This window comes from Phoxinus phoxinus (genome assembly GCF_949152265.1).
Source record: "Phoxinus phoxinus genome assembly, chromosome: 22".
NCBI lineage: Eukaryota > Metazoa > Chordata > Actinopteri > Cypriniformes > Leuciscidae > Phoxinus > Phoxinus phoxinus.
Window position 1 is genome coordinate 17,957,974 of NC_136897.1, and position 18,871 is coordinate 17,976,844.

The window sequence follows — 18,871 nt, forward strand, 5'->3', positions numbered from 1 at the left end:
TGAAGTTGAGCAAATTGATACTTGTGAGTCTGGCGGCAACACCAAGAGCCCTTCAGTTGTTGGCACGAATGTCTTTGTTCCTTATTCCCGCTGAATGAACGCGTCCTGAATGGACAATATTTCCTTGGATGTAAGTTTTCACTAAAAGTCCTTTGGTCGGATGAAGTTTAAGATAATTCACGATGAGTATCGGACAAATAAAACTTGATAAGCCGCAGTTAACCGTACTTTACTGGAAGTTTTGCGATACGAAAAAACAAGGAATTGCCTGAAGAAAGTTGAACTAGAGAACACGTCCGAGTTGGTGACAGCGTAGAGAAATTGAATAATTAGTCCTTTAGTTCCTATTTTGCTGCTGCAGAAATAAAGGTCCCTTTAGTAATGAGATCACAAATCAGACGTGGCCCCTCAGCCTGACCGTCCGACTGTAAAGTCTCAATTTGGCTGGGCACGTCTAATATGCTCGGTGTGTTACACCAGCCTGACTCGATGATGCTGTTCTTAGTAAGATTGCGACATATTGGCTCCGCCCATCGGGTCTGACGACATCTAGTACAGAGCTTCGCAATAGTACGCACTAGGCTACTGTTGAAGTTTGCTAGGGCTGGATTGCAAACACAAAGCGTGGCGTTTCATGGAAATGGTTTGTCAGTTTTACACTGTAAATACATCTGATTTGACCATAATATCTCACCAGTGTCTAAAAGTAGCGAATATTTTTGTGCACATTGTAGTCTGCTATTAATAGGGAATAGGCTATTCCTACGATTGAAATTCAACGGCGAGGGAAAATATACAAAACAATGTGATAGATAGATCGTGTAAAGATACATTAAAGCCAGCGAAAACCGTGTTATACGTATAGTCCTTTTTACTGTTGTGAAGATTTATGCCCCACCCCTGCTGTGTATGACTCAATACCAATGTTGGTGTTGCACATCAAGTGTTTGTCAGGGTGACATGCAGCCAGGTGTAAGATATAGAGCAAAATACTAAATAGGAACCCAGCAAATATATAGGCTATTTCTCCTACATATCAATAATATGAAATGGAGAACAAATTAAGACAAAGTGTTTCTTTTATCTCAGGTCTCAGAGATGTCTCAAACTGTGCTCAGATTTGCAGATACCAAAAGTCAGACCTTTCAATATGAACTCGAACATTTTTAATAATTATTACACTGTAAACAAATATTTTCACGACTTATCACAACTTTTTATCTTTCATCAATTCAACTTAGATAATTAATGTGGTTCAGATAACAATATTTTGAGTTTCGATTTATTAAATCAATCTACATTGTATTAACTCAAATTTTTAATTTTAATGAGCTCACAGTTTTAAGGCAACTATAGGTAACTTTTTTTTTTTGTTAAACCAACAATGATTTTTTTACACTGACTCCATACTGTCCATATTGTTGTTTTAGTCAACAATTGTCTAATTTGTGTATATTTTAGGATGCATGTGTCAACTTAAATTGAAAATATAACTTAAATTAAACAAATTTAAACCTTTGAGCAATTCAAATTTCCTTGAGGAAGGCATGTTCAGTGAGCTAATAATATTATACAAAAAAATCCCTACCTTCTATATTAAGTTCAGCAACTGCAATTTGTGTTAGACATAACCTCTATTCGATTTCAGCCTGTATTATTGCTGGAGTACTGGTTATTTAGTAGACTGTATGTTTATCTTTCTCAGGTGACCTACAGTAAGCAGACTGCAGCGACAAACGCTGTAACCTGAGGCAGAGTGCACCAGTCAGTCAGCAGGCAGGATGCCTCCACAGAGCTCATGTTTTCAAGTTGAGTCAGAGGTTTTTCATGCGTGTGTGTGTGTGTGTGTGTGGGTGGAAAGAGGTTTCCTGGGCTGTTCCACCATCAGAGGCCTGAGTGGGAGACCAACCACTCCTTAAAATGGAAACGTTTCTGCTGCACAGTGCGTTTTATCGGTCAATCTTGCACCTCTGTTGTCCTCAAGACACCAGATGCAATCGTTCAAAATGAAATAGATAGATATTCAGGGGATTTCTTTGAATTGAATCTTCTGGTTTAACAGCCACAGCTGACTTATAACATTTTAATGTATCACCATCTAGCTAAAAGTGTAGCACAGTTTCTCTCCATGTTGACAGAGAGGGAATTGTTTGGATGAATATGACTCTATTTCCAAGAAATCTCCTTCCTGTCTGTGTCTACACAGATGTCACACATTCTGGATTGTGACATATTGTCACCATGGGAACAAGCAATGTCCTCACAAAGGCTCTGTCTCATCTTGATGGACACTAATGGTGGTTTACCGCCATGGAAGCGCTGGTCCAAAGTGATCAGGAAGTCATGAATTTCCTCCCTGCAGCTTCCACCAGCTGATGACAGCCTTTGGGCGAAAAGGACACATTTGTTCTCTTTATGTCTCAGTTGGTTTTGATAAGAGACGTGCTGACCTATTCGAATTGGCCCTGCATCAGTCTTTCAGACACGTAGACACAAATACAGTCAATCGACAGCACATGTCGCTGAATTAGCCTAGTTTACGAAAAGGGACAGACCTGTATATCAATGTCTAATTGGATTAGCGGTGTCATTGAGTGGGTTACACTATAAGCTCACAGATGTCTCTCTAGAGGATGGGGCTCCACCACTTCCTCAACTAACTGGCTAATCATGTTAACAGCTTAAGTTAACTAGCATAACAGAAACACTTAAAAGAGACTTGAACTTCACTTTGTAACTATTTATCCAACAAGTTTTTTTCCAAAACAGATTAACGTCAATCTGGCAACATTTTATCACCTTGGTTGTTGTATGCATCACGTCAAGTTCAATAATGAAATGTCCAATGAGTGCGCTTAAAAGTTGATGAACAAAAATTTGTGTACAAAGATTTTCATTTAGAAAGTTCTTATCAATTTAGCAAATAATAACAAAGAAAAAAGAAGCAACACATTGAATCACACGTTGACGTTATCATAACATATTGATCATATAATTTTTTACTTTTCACTTTTTTTTAACTTAAAAATTATTCTTTACATTGTATTGCGTTTGAAAATAACGTACAGCCAACACTTAACCTTAACGTTACCCTAAACCTAATTGAGCAAATGTGTATTATGAAGCAACCATGTCATTTTAGCTTGCTTCTACAATAATTTAAGCTATTTTATCGTGTTTCACAGGAATCATACTTGAGTGCTCTGTATCTCAAGTGAAATGATATGAGCTACTGATCAAGTTTACTACATCAGAAAAGTCAAATGGAGATGGTATGTAACGCAAATGTCAAACTGTATTAGTTTGCAAATCCTACACTATGGTAAAGACATTTTGAGTTCATAACATTTTGTGCAAGTATTTATTTATTAATTTGCGGGAAAGTTAAAGTTGTTGGTGTATTACTGCCACTAGTGGTCATTTCACATGGAATCGGCAGTGACTTGCATGAACTTTTGTGAAGTTTCGGAAAAAAATTGAGACATGTTTTTTTCAGTGATTATGGGCTGGATGTTATAATCAAGATATAGCATATGTTGAAATGTAAACATAAAAAAACTCACACCTGAAGTAATCACAAACAATAGATCCAGACCGAGGGAGTGGATTTGTGAGGGGATGAGTGGGGGATTCTCATAAAATATCACTCTCCCATCACCATAACAATTATACATCACAGAGCAGCAACTTCTTAGAAGAGTATTGGGCAACTTAAACTCAAAGAGGAACAGATATTTCATGTTGTTCATTTCTGATTATTAACCTATATTGTAATGCTAAAAGGCAAAATCTTGAAGATTGTGTCACTCTTGCAAATTATTTTAATGAAACGATCATGTGCGCTTTAAAGAAAGATAGAAAGAATGCAGTCAGCAGGTCACTTCTTTTTTCAAGCCTCACTCTGGATCATCCGCAGTGTTTTTGAAAGATTGTGAAAGTCTGAATTCCTCAGCCGTGAGCGGTCTCTCACATAAACAAGTTACTCAGAGCTTTTTAATGGCACATTCAATGGCTTTGTGCTTCTGTTTTTTTCCTTCTTTTTTTCCAAATGGCTTGAAGTGGCTTTAAATGGCTTTGTGGAGGAAAAAAACAAAAAACGAAAGTGCATTTGTAATGTCAGCTCCAATGGTTAAGTCATTTGATTCTCTTAAATTCTTTAACATTTTTTGCTGTGTGTATTCAGGGATCCTCTTTATTCCGCTTAGGTTTCCTCTGTGGCCCTCTGTAAACAGATCTCCACCCTATCTTTCTAGATCACAAGTGCAAAGTGGCAAGTCTTTTCATTTCCAGCAGTTAAGCATTCTCTGTGTAGTTGGGCCCAAAAGCCCTATCCGATTTCAAAGCTTAAATGTGTATTGTGTGTGTGTTGACTGTATTGACCTCTAAATGGCTCATTAAGGACCAACAAAGAATGAAAGAGATTCTTTTCAAAATTTAGCAACTTTTTTTTTCTTTTCTTGCTTTTTTTAATCAACAGTTTTGTCTAGTTATCGTGGTGTAATAATATAGTTATACTTTCCCGTCTGGTTTTGTTTGGAATAATTCTTGACGTAACTTCAGTTTTTACGTTTGTTTACGCAAAGCCTAATTAGCATAATGAGATCTTTTGTATGTCAAACAGTATAACTTTAAAAGTTAAGACATTTTTTATTGTGACAAGAAACATTTATTACAGACACATTCAACTAAACAGACGATACAAAACATGGTCTTCCAAAACATGGAAGACAATTCAAAGATACAAACCCACAGACGTGTATGAGACATTTTAACTGACATGTCCTCTCAGACTGAAATTGGATTAATGTAATGTTGAACATCTTGTGAAACATCAAGAGAGTGCTGACTGAAATGAACAATGCTCACAGGTTCATTACTAATGACCTCAGTCTCAAATGTTTATATTGCGTGTTCCGTCCAGCCGTCTGTTGACTGTAACCACCAGGTCTGGCTGCTCTGGAAGATTTTGTCCTTTTAAGCCTTTGGTCTCTTAATCACTAAGCTATTTTGGCAACAGCTGCTCTGAGACCTGAATAAATTGAATACTTCCGTCTGGACTGGGCTTTGAGTCTGGGCTCTCTCTCTATGTCTCTCTCTCTCTCTCTCTCTCTCTCTCTCTCTCTCTCTCTCTCTCTCTCTCTCTCTCTCTCTCTCTCTCTCTCTCTCTCGTAACCCCCCACTTCTCTCTTGAGCACTTGCTGTTGAGCATTAAGGTTAACGTCTAGGCTTGTAATCATGGGCATCATTTGTTTTAAGCAGGGAACCTGGCTCACTTGTGGCCTAGGGTTTTTATTTTTTTATTATGGTTTTAAGCAACTTTGTATTTTTGAGTTGCATGACATTTAGTAGATGATTTAAAAAAACAAAACAAAAAACAGTTTTACCTACAATAATCACAATACAAACTTAATTGAATTCAACCAAATAAGTCAATAAGTTTGAGGGAGTGCATGCAGTTTGAATGATCATGGCTCTTTAGCATGTAAACCAAGCTAGCTGACACAGTGATAGATCAAACTCTTAAGTGTCAGATCTAAACATAGTTGTACAGCCTGTAAGACCGCTGGAAGTAGAGTTGCTGCCGTACCCTCCGGCTATCCCATGATGTACACACTACACGGTTGATCAGTTAAATATGCAACATGATTAAAAACATCATCATGGAGAGAAACAATGTCAAAACCTCCAACAAATGCACATGTAGGTAGTTCACAATAACTCTTATAGTTTATTTGTTTATTTGTTTATTTAAAAGGATCCCCATTAGCTGACGCCAAGACAACAGTCTTCCTGGGGTCCAAACAATACATACAAAACCAACCAATTACACTCAAATATACATGATATACATTTGCTTCAATAGCAAAAGAAATAAAAGACGATGATAGAATTTCCACGACTTTCTCAAACAGAAAAAATATACATTGATTGATTATAGCAGTCAAAATAAATAAATATGTTATTTATTTATGTATGTATGTACAGTATGTATGAATGTATGCTTGTATGTATGTGTATGCATGTATGCATGTATGCTTGTATGTATGTGTATGCATGCATGTATACTGTATGTGTGTGCTTGTGCGTGCGTATGTATGTGTGTATGTATGCATGTATGTTTTGGTATTTAATTCCAATGTAATATAACTAGTGTTGCAATGTATTTAAAAAAAAAAAAACATAAAAATCTGTGAAAATGTGTCATCACAATCTGTGAAAGGTTCGTCAAACGGTCTTTGAATGCAAGAAACATGAATGCGGTCAGCCTGGTTCAAACTTCAACTGCCTATAGCTAAAGGCCATGATTAATTACACCCAAATATATAATATATAAATACACATAAAAGAACAAGAAAAACACACACAAAAATACTGATTAAAATAATAAAAAAATAACGAAAACAACATAGCACATGCTACAACCTCGCTCAACCAATCCAGACGATATTATGATGTTCAATCTTCAATCAAATACAATCTTAGTCTTTTTTTTAAACCAATTTTTCCCTTGATTTCACAAACCCCAGCTGGAAGATTGTTCCAAAACACAATTGACCTATAAAACACGGTCCTCTTCATAGAGTCAGATTTAGGTAGGGGTAAACAAATCTGTCGACTATTCACCCCTCTTGTGTAATGCGAATGCATATCTGAACAGTAAATTATATTATCATAAAAATAGTGCATCTCCGCATCACACTATGAGATCTTTTAGTTTAAAGAAAATGCCTCTTGTTTGAGAGGTGGTGTGTTTAAATCTTGCTTGATTTGTTGTGCTGTTTGTCAGACATTCAACTCACGACGACCATTTTCTCTGTATTTGTTGCCTGGACTAATTGTAAAGGGCACTGTTTTTTATCTGCTCTCTGTGGTTTAATCCATTTATGCGTACCAAGAGCTGGTGCCATTTGCACAGTAATCTTGTGAGTGGGTAGAAACTGGTGCTCAACATGTGGTGTGTGTGTGTGTGTGTAAGGGAAACAACCATAATTTATTTTAGAATGGCCTGTCAGTTATCTCTTTTCTGTTTCCTACTCTGATAGTAGCATTTACAGTTAATCAGTTGCACTTTGCAGATGTCATCCAACTTAAAGGACACTAATTTCAGGGTCAGTTCATGTAGTCTTCATCTTCTGATGGCAGGATTGTGATCACGGCGCCTTTTGTTTTTATCAGAACCATTAGGCTAACACTGCTAAACAACGTAATAGATTTATATAAAGTTGCATGCAATGACTTACAGATATAGTCCTATAAGTATTATGATTAAGAAGGTGTTTTGTGAACCTGCTGAACTAGCAAACTGAGGTTGCGTTATAATTTGCTGAGTCACTGAGGTAGATTGTGGTTTCAAGAAGCTGAATTACTGCTCTAAACCAATAAACAAGTATAAACTGAACACATGCTATATAAGACACTTATGCTTGTTTCACACTTGGCATCTAACTATGATTAACCATGTCTTGAACATTGAGCAACTCAATTTGACTAAATGATTTCCAATTATTTGGAATCTAGACTTGTCTAATGCGGTCCTGCTATAAAAATACACTGGTAAATTGAGGCACCAGCTGAATGTGTGGCAGGCCGTTTGATTGAATGCAAAGGCCAAGCTAACAGGTGTGTCTGGGACAAATTTGCTCGCTATGTAGTATCACGTATAAGAAATGTGACGCAAAATTACCTAATTGATTAACTTCCCATTCTGCTGCATAGAAAGTCTCTATTTAGAGGAAATTTAAGCCGAAAGATTACTTAATCTTCCAGCAGACGACACATCGCTTGCCTCAGCAGTTTTCTCAAACTTTTTCAACATATCATTGAGTCCCTTCCACATTAATGCTGAAGTGATGTGTGAAATAACCGAAACTCTCCAGAGAGGTTTTGGACTTTATTTAGTATAGCAGACAGGGGGGCGAAAACAGCGGAAAGTCATAACCGTGCTCACTGAGTCATTTTAATAGTGTCATGCATTTTCTGTGCTATGACCTATTTCTGTAGGTTTCTATTAGCTGTACCACTTTTTAGATGTTTTCTGAATATACAATCAATTACCATTTTATTTGAATACATTACAAAATATGCTGACTAATTACATTTATTCCCATGTATTCTGATAAAAAGCCCTGCGTTCTTTTCCATTGATCATTTTCACATTTCCAGTGTTCTCAGAAGCAGAAGTCTTGTATATATAGATATATTCAATAGATAGCTATAGATATAAACAATGTATACAAATATTCAAGTACTTTTGAGTGTACAGAGACTGACGTCAATTACATCATTCTGTAAATTCGCTAAAATGAAGCAATAAGCTCCAAGAAGCTGAGGTTTACTGTGAATTTAAAGCAGCTAAGTGACATTGTTAGTCACCACGTGAAGAGGAGTGCCTAAAACCCCCTTAGCTGTTCTAAATTCACTGTAAACCACAGCTTCTCAGGGGTTTGCTTTTATGGCAAGGTTTCATAAAATAATATTTCATTAAATAACACACAGACACACAAATGTAATGCTATTGAAAAGAAATATTATTATTCCACCAAGCAATGTAGTTCTTCAGATGTAGAATGTTTGCCAAGGTACACAGTGATACTGAAGTAATGCGGTCACAGGTAATGCAGTGAAGTAATGCGGTCACAGGTGTATGTTTGTAGAGTCATTTACAACGGCCTCCAATGTGACTCAACCAATAATCAAGGACCGGAACTATCCATTTTATAACTGTTATTTTGGCACGATTAGTTGATTATGATTCTCTGGTTGGTGGAGATTTCTCGGCATAATCATGGGTAATTTAATTTTTCATCCAGGAATTCCACTGTTAAACACAATTAGTTGAAATAATAGGTTTGATTGCTTCGCATGCACCTCGTAGCTCAAAGAAGGCCTGTTTTTTAATAGTTCATAAGTTCATATTGTTAAACATTTCCCTATGGAGAAAATGAATGGGGTTTTTTTGGAACCCAATTGTTGCACTCTTTAGTGGTGAATGGGAGAGAAGGAATAAAGAAAATATGATTTTTACATTTCCATTTGCTTCAATAGCAAAAGAAAAAAAGACAATGATAGAATTTCCACGACTTTCTAAAACAGAAAAAAAATTACATTGATTATAGCATTCAAAATAAATAAATATGTTATGTATGTATGTATGTATGCTTGTATGTATGCTTGTATGTATGCGTATGCATATATACTGTATGTGTGTGCGTGTGCGTATGTGTGTATGTATGCATGTATGTATGTTTTGTTTTTTTATTCCAATGTTATATAAATAGTGTTGCAATGTATTTAAAAAAAAACATATAAAAAGCTGTGAAAATGTGTCATCACAATCTGTGAAAGGTTCGTCAAACGGTCTTTGAATGCAAGAAACATGAATGTGGTCAGTCTGGTTCAAACTTCAACTGCCTATAGCCAAAGGCCATGATTAATTGCGTTCATTTTTATTGCAAAATGATCTGCATTTGTTTCACTGCTAATTTTAACATAAAGTTTTCATAGTTATAGAAAGTACAATGAGGGACTCCCTTAAACCCAGATGTTACAAAAGCCCTGTGATCAAGATGAGCTGTTTCAAAAAGCTTTATGAGATCGGGATAATTGGTGTGGTGTATGTGGTAAGGTTTTCCTTGAACTCACAAGCACAAGCCAGAGGCATCTCCTTGTTTCTGTTTTATTGCAGAAACTGATAAATGAACTCAACACGGAGTTGAAAAGTCAAACAACGTGTTCTCTCTGCCATTATATAGAAGAGCAAGCACATGACTGTTAAGAAACTGCCGGCGTGGGTTATTCTCTTTGTCAGACTCTTGAATGAGTCAACCACAGTTTCTTACTTCATTATTTTACAAGGCATTAGAAATGTGCATGTATTTGTTAAGTACTCAATACAATACATAACAAGTACCTCATGATTGTTTTTATAAAGCTGCAGACCTTGAGAAAGTATGATCAGTATATGCCAGTGTAATATTTCCAGTTTCATATGGAATCAATATGATTACTTTGGTTTACAGTGAATATAAAAGACTTTCAACCCTAAAAATGCAATACATCCTGCAAAACTGGTCCTGTTTATATCATATTCAGACGCTTTCATGGGCCACTGCTGTACGGTTATATTGAGCGAGACACATTGCAAATTCCATCCCACTCCCAGACACGTAAGCAGCTTTTTTGAGTCAGCTCTGTTTCTCTCTGAATCACATGCCTTTCATAATATATGTGATGAAACCAGAGGCCTAATGGAATGAGTCAAACATTGCTTGACATTAAAGTTTAAAGAGAGAGAAAGAGAGACAGGAAAAAATAGAAAACAAGGTGAAGAGAGAAGGAAAGTGTTCAAGTTTATGCTCGATTCCCTCAACAGCCGTCGTTGTCACAGTTACAGCCCGGCTTAACCCCACTGAGATGAGGAGCATGGGAGGCTTTCACAAGCAATCCCATCATCATTAATTGCCATTGTCCCTCGACACTTTCTCTCATGTTTTCCCCTGCCTCTTCTTTTGCTTCCTCGTGCAGCTGGGCAAAAAGCGAAAGCGCACTCTTTTCCTCATTACGAAATTCATTTGAAATGTTTAAAGTTAATTATTTTGGAAGGATTTAAACAGTGACTCATTTGCCACAGATTTTTTTTTGCCAATGCAAAGTAGGTTGAGTTTTGTCTTTCTGACTGAACTTTGGTATGAATTCCAGTCTGGGAGACCACAAAGGTTCAGCACAACGTAGCTCATGTGATTGCTCTTCACGCCTCGGTGACCACCAGCATTAGTGGAGAGAGAGGAACATAGGGAAGGTGTGGCTCAGCGGTTACTGTCATGAAGGCAGGGATTCTTTTGCGGTGGCACTAGAAAATTTGGGGAATTGGACTGCTTAGACAGCAGTCTGCATTGGGAGTCCCTGAAAAAACACAGTTGTTTTTTTGTGGTTATTTTTAGAATGTGAAATTATTTTTAATTCTTTTTTTTATATCTTACATTCCATTACCTTGCTGTTTAATTTTTTTGTTTGTATTAGAGTTCTATACACAGTAAAAAAATATGTATGTCAATAAGTCATGATAACTTAAGTTTTTTACATTACTTCATCTCATCCAAACAAGTTAAGCAAATTCAACTTGATTTTTTATGTCAGTTTAATAGCATTTAAGTTGAAATTATTTTTACAGTGAGATTTATAATATTAAAAAGGCAGAAACTATATATATATAGCATCTATAAAATGTTAATAAATTATTAAATACAAAATGTTTATTTTATTTACTTTTTTTACAGGAGAATAATAAGACTAAATTGCTTAAGTGCAGTGTAGAGAGGTTTCTATCCATTTGGTCTTAGCAAAGCAAAAACAAAAGTCTCCTTACCATCATCAAGCATGATAACCAGCGATGCTGGGAAATTAGAGGAGAAGTGTTAAAACAAGGAACAGGCGTTTGCAGCTTTTCCGTTTCTTTTCTCACTTTTTTATGGGTGTTTTTTCTCTCTTTTTTTGAATGCAGGGAAACCACGGCTTCCGCGGTGTGCATGTAAACATCTGACACTGATGCCTTCATGAGAGGGATTTTTCTCTGGTTTTTGTGTTCTGTTTCGGTGCATATATTTTTTCAATATATAGTATTGCAAAATAAATTCTGCTGTATTTCTGAGCTAATCCGCAGGTTTAATCTAAAGTGTCTATTTCTTGTTTTGCAAATACCCTCATTGGGGATTCCCATGTGAGCTTGCATTTTATTAGTACAGATATCGGATCTATTAGCCTTTGCTGACCATAATGGTAACACTGAGCACGTGTTAAATGCAGAGAAATGTTTGGGAAGTGACCAGATCTTGTCAATGGGAACCCAGGAGACAGGGCAGGGATAGCAGTCAGGATTCAGGATACAATTATCAGGCTTTCCAGTTCAGACAGGCCTATCCTAGAGAACAAGGATTTCCTCTATAGGGCCGCACTTCCATAGGCGTCAGTGGGAAACAGGAAGCGAGGAGCCACAGAGTCCTTTTGCTTTCTGGCCTGTATACATTCACTCCTCTTTGTGCTTTTCTCTCTCTCTCTCTCAAATATTTCTCATTATATTTGTACGAAATGTTCAAAACTAACTCTAACCATAACAATTCATCCGTAACCACAGCAATATTACAATGAAGTGAGCCAGGCATGCAGATTCTCTCTGTCCTGCGAGAGCAGAAAATCAGGCCTGATCGCGGAATGCAAACCAGAAGTTACAGCACGTGTGATTAAAACAGAAGTAAAGATAAAATCAGGTTTTGTCCCCATGCTTGACTGGCATCATAGTCAATGATTGATAAATATTTAGTGGATACTAACCCGAAAGGTTACAAGGGGATTTTCCAGCTCAGAAAGTTTCAGTTTCAATACTTGTTTGAAATGTGTCTTCCTTTTGATTACAAATGAAACACTAAGCTTAAGTAGCGATTTGCATTTGTGTGTTTGTAACTGTATAAATGTCTTTTCCTCTATCACAGGATGTCTTTGTAAGTTGTGGCGCTCTGCTCTTGTTTATTTTGGTATACGGAATGTCTTCCTGTCATGACATTTCAGTGTGATCCTGACGGCCAATCGTGAGTAAGGGAGGGGAAGGATGTTGTTTGTGTTTATATCTGAATGTGAGATAGAGATAGATAAACAGCTCAGATAACCCAGACAAACATTAGATTATCTAATGTACATCCTTATGTCTGGGAGCACGTAAAATGTTCCTGACATCAACGTGGTTGTCAACAAGTTTTTATTTTTTTATTATTGTATTATATTAAGTGTTGTATAAAAATTTGTATTGATGTATTCTTTTATTTTATTGTATGGTATTAATAATATTATTGTATTTATTTCACTTTTCATAAAAAAAATTTTTTTTATGTTGGATATGGTTCAGCGTATGATTATTTTTCTTCTACAGAACACAAAATGAGAACCATGAAAACCATCTTAAATTTCAGACTGTTTATTGGAATATAGATACATTTTTAGATTTATTTTGTAATTTTATTGTGTTTTTTTTGTCCTTTAGGAGTTCGACAGCCATTTCGTCCCCATTCACTTTCATTAAATGGAGGAGAGCAGCAGCCGGGCTCAGACTACAGGAGTTTCGGGCTGATGTATGCCCGATTTACCCCTTCTGACATTCAGAGAAACAAAACGCATCCAGGGCATCGGTCAGTTCCGATGTTCGCCCAGATTAGCCCCAACAATATCAAACATGTTTGATATTTAGGATTTTAAATCGGGAATATTATGACTATTATGTCAGTACCACAAGTAGCCAATCAAAGACAAGTCTACAAGGAGAAGGAAATGAAGGAACTTTTGAAATGGCTTTATCTGCAGATCGAGAGGAGACTTGATCTGTAAACGCCTTACATTGCCAGATAATATCTGCCGAATATTGAAACCAACCGATGCCTTGGACGCGAGGGAGAGTTAAATCGGCCATAAATCGGCCTGAAACTAGTCTGAGCTCTGCTTAAGACATTCAACTCATTTTGTGTTGCACAGAGAAAAGAAACCCAAATGGTTGTGGAATGACATCAGGGTGAGTAAATGATGACAGAAATGTTATTTTTGGGCGAACTATTCCTTTAAAGAGACTCCATGGACACAACTGTCTTTACATTTTTCACATTTATAAATAATTTCTTTATGCAAGTCTGTGCCTCTTGGCTAAGATGCTTGTTGTGATTTATGTTATTTTGCATCACCTCTCAACTCTATTATAGTATTACAGAAGACTTTTATCATCCTTTCTCTAAATGTAACAGAGGCTCAGCAGTGTCCAAAGACAGCTTGTTAGCTTAGGGTTGTGGCAGCAGGCTACAATGTATCTGTCTCTGATGAAACTCTCTGTAACGCTTCATGGTGGTATTTATAATACTGAAGGTCTTTCTTTCCCGTTCTGTCTTTCTCCATCTCTCTTTCTTTCTAATCTTTCTGTTCTCGGCTCTCTCTGCAACTTTCTTTCTTGCACTCCCTGTCACTCACTGAATGATTCTGCTTTTCCCATTGCTGCTCATCAAAATTGCATGTGTGTGACATCTGAACGGGTTCACACTCTCAAAGACACACTTTTTACAGTGCAGAGCTCCAGCTGGGGGGAAAACAGAGCATGCCTTATATGATGCAATTCAAATATCATCATATCAGTGAGATTAAAATCGTAGTGACAGACTATCAACAAAACATGAAAGGATCTGCATTTCTTTGCCATTAGCAGGGAAAGATATAGCAAGAAAAAAGAAAGAAAAAAAGATCACTCTCAATTATTTCACATTTAAAAAATGGTTTGTGGAAACCTTTAGGAAATAACGCGTTTTAATAGTGCAAATATGTGTGCTGTGTGGAATTCTGTTTCCAGGATATTGTCTTCCTAGTAATTTCCTCATTTCAACCAGAGTGGTTTCACAATGAGCTGTCAACACACATAAGCAGAGGTGGATGTGAAGGTCTAATATGTCCATAGCAAACGCAGTGCCTCGTTCAACTTTTGACCCAGAGCACATTTACCTAAGACTGACCTGCAGCTGACTAAACACCTTTTACCACTATGACAAAGCAGCTAATTAGTTTATAGGTGTTATGCATGAGGAGTTCTTAAAGGGATAGTTCACCCAAAAATACCATTCAGTCATCATTTATCTACTCGCATGTTGTTCCAAAATATTTTTTTTCTATGTGGAACAAAATATTTTTTGTATTTGTATATATATATATATATATATATTAAATATATTTCTGTTTAGCTTTAATTTATTTTTATTTCAGTTTTAGTTTTAGTAATTTTAGTTCTTCAACTTCAACTTATTTTATTTAAGTTATTTGCCAAGTCAACATTTTTTTTTCATTTAATTTGTTAGTCATTTCTAATATTCGTTTTAATTGTTAGGTTTTCAGTTTTTCTTCTAATTATTATTATTATTATAATTACTATTTTATTTATTTAAAATTATTATAATTATTTATTTTATATTATTTTATTTTATTATTTTATTTTATATTATTTATGTATGTATTTATTTTATTTTATTTTGTTTTACTTTATTTTATTTATTATTTTATTTTATTTTATTTATTTATTTATTTATTTATTTATTTATTTATTTATTTATTTATTTATTTATTTATTTATTTATTTATTTATTTATTTTATTTATTTATATATTTTATTTTATTTTTAATGGTTTTAGTTAACTATAACAAATGTTGGCCTGGAAATTTCCAGTCCCCATTAATTCTGTGGAAAACAGAGACCAGGAAATTCTTACAAATATCTCCTGATTGTGTTCCACAGAATAAAGAATTTCATACATGTTTTAAACGACACGATGGGTGAACGATTCCTTTAAAACCACAACAATCACTTTTTCCCATCAGAGTTTTGACTATTTGATTGCAGGTTCATGTACCGATAGTCACCATAGTCACCTATCAACTGTGCTTTGTTTTTCCCAGCCTGATGTGTCGACATAGTTCCTGTAGGCAGAGAGAAGGTTGAGCAATCCCAGGGCCATTGCGTAACCCTGCCCTTCTCCCTCTCAGGTGCGATCTGCCTCTCTCTCTCTCGCTCTCTTTCAGTTCATGCCTGTAAGTCAAGCTCTTCTAGACACGCGAGACATGCGGCTAGCGGAGGTGAGGTAATGCTGTGTACTTACAGTGTCTCCAGCCCCCGGGGGCTGCACAGGGGAGGGGTAAGGCTTGCACAACCAACAGTCTGAGGCTGTTCTTTGGATCTCAGAAGCTTCCGCTCAGGGGAGTCACAGGAGGCTAATACCTTGACTGTTGACGGAGGGCAATATCGGGCTTAGGCGAATGAGTTGTAATGGTAGTCATAGAATTAGACAATGAAAGAAAAACACAAAGGAGAAAAAAAGTGAAGGAAAGCTTGAGGGTGAGAGACCCAATTTGTAAATTGTACATTTTATTGAAAAAGGCCCTTTTATCCGGTGAACCGTGCTGGAATGCCCTACTTTCAAATTGCAGTGTGACATTTTAAAAAGCCCAAAAGTACTTGCAAATGACTTGCTGTACAGTATGTCAAACTAAAAAGACCTCCGAGTGCTTTGAGTGAGAAAGTGTGCGTGCATTAAATCTGTCTGATGACACAACTGGCAGATATCACTGTACAATATGTGATCATATGCAATTCCAGGCAATAGCACTGTCTCTCACTGCAATAAAAGCGGGCCCGTCTTTAACCATGTCGTAACGATCTGCAATCACCGTGCAACGATGACCAACAGTGCAATGCTCACCTCTTCGCACTCTTACGTAAATGAGCCAACTTGGATGAATGAAGAAGGGTCAGTCATGTGGTAAACGTACAAGAGGGAGAAAAAGTGCTTTTTAAGTGATTGCATGGGAGTTGCAGGATGTGAGTCAGGTGAGATTGGTGTTGACACTGTTAGCACCGAGCCGCTCTGAAGTTAGATTGGGTGTGTGGCTCTTAACAGCAAAAGTGAAGAGTTGAGAATCAAAGAGCTGATTTCAGAGGACATTAAGTATTCTCAGCAGGAGTTCAAGCATGCAAAACAGCAAAGTGTTTTTTGCTTTAGTAAGGGATGTGGCACAGATTATGATTGGTTAAATTTTCATTTAACATATTTTCTTCAGTTCATGTACTCCCTGGGAATCAAACCGCAGGGTGTTGGGGAAGGCTTTCTCGTCTGGTCTGAGCCCCTGCCCCTTGAATCAAAAATAGTAAAGTGCCCTTTTGGTCATATTGTGGTGCCTCCCGGAACACAATTTCAACCGCAGGGCACCTCCCTCTATATATATCTATCTATCTATCTATATATATATATATCTATATATATATATATATATATATATACTTATGATTTCTTGAAATCTCACCCGGTTTTAGAAGAGAATAATATTGTTTACTTAGCTTTTGTGGGAAAGTGAAGCGATACCAGGAGGTAATTTAGACAGTAATTCACACAGCACAAGGTACATAGGAAGTGCACCTCAGGCTAAAGTGGAAATCTCTTTCTGTTTTTCACGGCCCTTTTCAGTCGCTCCTGTGGTTGTCAGAAAAAGGAAGTATAAAGAAACATTCAGGGTTTCCCTTCTTCTCGTGAACAAAGCCTGAACAAGCGCTTTTTTTTCTCGTCTGAGAGAGAAGCAGTCTTCACAGTGATTGGTATTCCCCTATCAAGACTGACATGTCTAAATCTGGCTGGCTTCGTTTTAGTGGTTACATTCACTGGAAAAAGTTGCATAGGAGTTTTATGTGGGCTGCTGTTTAAACCTGTCAGAGAGCATTAGTCATTCCATGAATCGCAGTGTCATAATAGTGGATGAATAATCATACCTTTGGGTTACTTTTTGGCTTTTTCATGACCCTAGTTGACCTCCTTAGCAATTTGTGGCTATTTTATTGACTTTTATTTCCTGGATAATCTCTAAAATTACTCTTTAACTGCAACTTAGTTGATTCTTTTGGCTCAGGGTTTGCATTCATAAGCGAGCGAGTGAAAATTCAAATCACAGACGCTGTATGCAACAGTCTCATGCTTTTGATTTATTGCCTTGTTTTGTTTCTGAGATTGTACTTTCCTTCCTGAAGATGGCAGCTTGCGATTTGTGCAGAATTGCCCAAATGAATGAGTCATTCTTGAAGCATTCACAGAGACCTGGCTGTCCCTATATGAACAATCTGTGGAGCACTAAAGGCTTCGAAATGTCATATTAGTGTAGAATGTAGCACTGCTGTGTTCGCCAACACACTCTTGCTTTCAGTTGAGACAGTACACTCACAGTACACACACACCCCCATAGGGCTTTTTCTGTCACAAGGTGTATGCGCACACAAACACGCAAACACACAAAGACTGCCTCTGCATGTGACTCAAGTTGAAACTGACATAGGAAAGACTTTGTGTAGAGATACAGATCAAATCAGTATAGCCTACATAGCGTTTGATTCCATGAAGGGAAATACATCTTCTGTTGCAGTTTTTTTTGTAAGAGACTTGTTTGACCTTGTTTATGGTGATTTCCCTTGACTCAGATCAGATTAGGCATAACTTACATTATTGAAATATAGTTTAAATAATATTATATTCATCTTAATGCATTATTATGCTAGTTTGAGTGCTGATATCGAACACATCTGCTTTAAATCATTGTTTGTTTTTCCATGTTCCAGACAGACTGTCAGTCTGAATATTTCCAATGAATCTGTTACATCTGTTACAAGATTTGTTCGAAAACACTGATTCTTTAAGGAACAAAACCAGACTGATTATCAGTGAGTCGTTGAATCGTTCACTCATTTGTATATGAATGTAATCTGTAATATACCATATACGACATCTGTCATTGTCGTGTGACCTACAGTTGCGTCACTTCGATGGCATTCACAATCCTCTCTCGTGGCCTCATGGGATAGTTAAAGGAACACGTCAACTTTTGGGGACTTTAGCTTATTCACCGTATCCCCCAGAGTTAGATAAGTCCATACATACCCTTTTCATCTCCGTGCGTGCCGTAACTCTGTCTGACGCACACACCGTTAGCCTAGCTTAGCACAAAGACGGGAGGTAAATGGCTCCAGCTAGCATACTGCTCCCAATAAGTGACAAAATAATGCCAACATTTTCCTATTTACATGTTGTGATTTGTATAGTCACAGCGTGTACAAATAACAAGGTCACATGAGAGGAGCAGAGAGTTCGCTCAGAGTGTTGCGCTACCGGTACGTGCGTCAGACAGAGTTATGGCACGCACGGAGATGAGAAGGGTATGTATGGACTTATCTAACTCTGGGGGATACGGTGAATAAGCTTAAGTCCCAAAAAGTTGCCGTATGACCTACTGTGCTAGGCAACAATATTACATTTTGGAGGAATTTAGC

At 36.9% G+C, this 18,871-nt stretch overlaps 1 long non-coding RNA gene across 2 annotated transcripts; it reads left to right on the forward strand.

Moving 5' to 3' along the window:
* The first annotated feature begins 544 nt into the window (after positions 1 to 544).
* Positions 545 to 14,650, forward strand: LOC306990510. Of its 2 annotated transcripts, XR_013795880.1 has the most exons (5): positions 545 to 643; positions 1,706 to 1,808; positions 3,186 to 3,272; positions 12,486 to 12,581; positions 13,031 to 14,650. It is a non-coding gene; the product is annotated as an uncharacterized lncRNA (long non-coding RNA). The 2 variants fall into 2 exon arrangements; XR_013795881.1 differs by lacking the exon at positions 3,186 to 3,272 and having other exon boundaries at positions 549 to 643.
* The last annotated feature ends 4,221 nt before the right edge of the window (positions 14,651 to 18,871 follow it).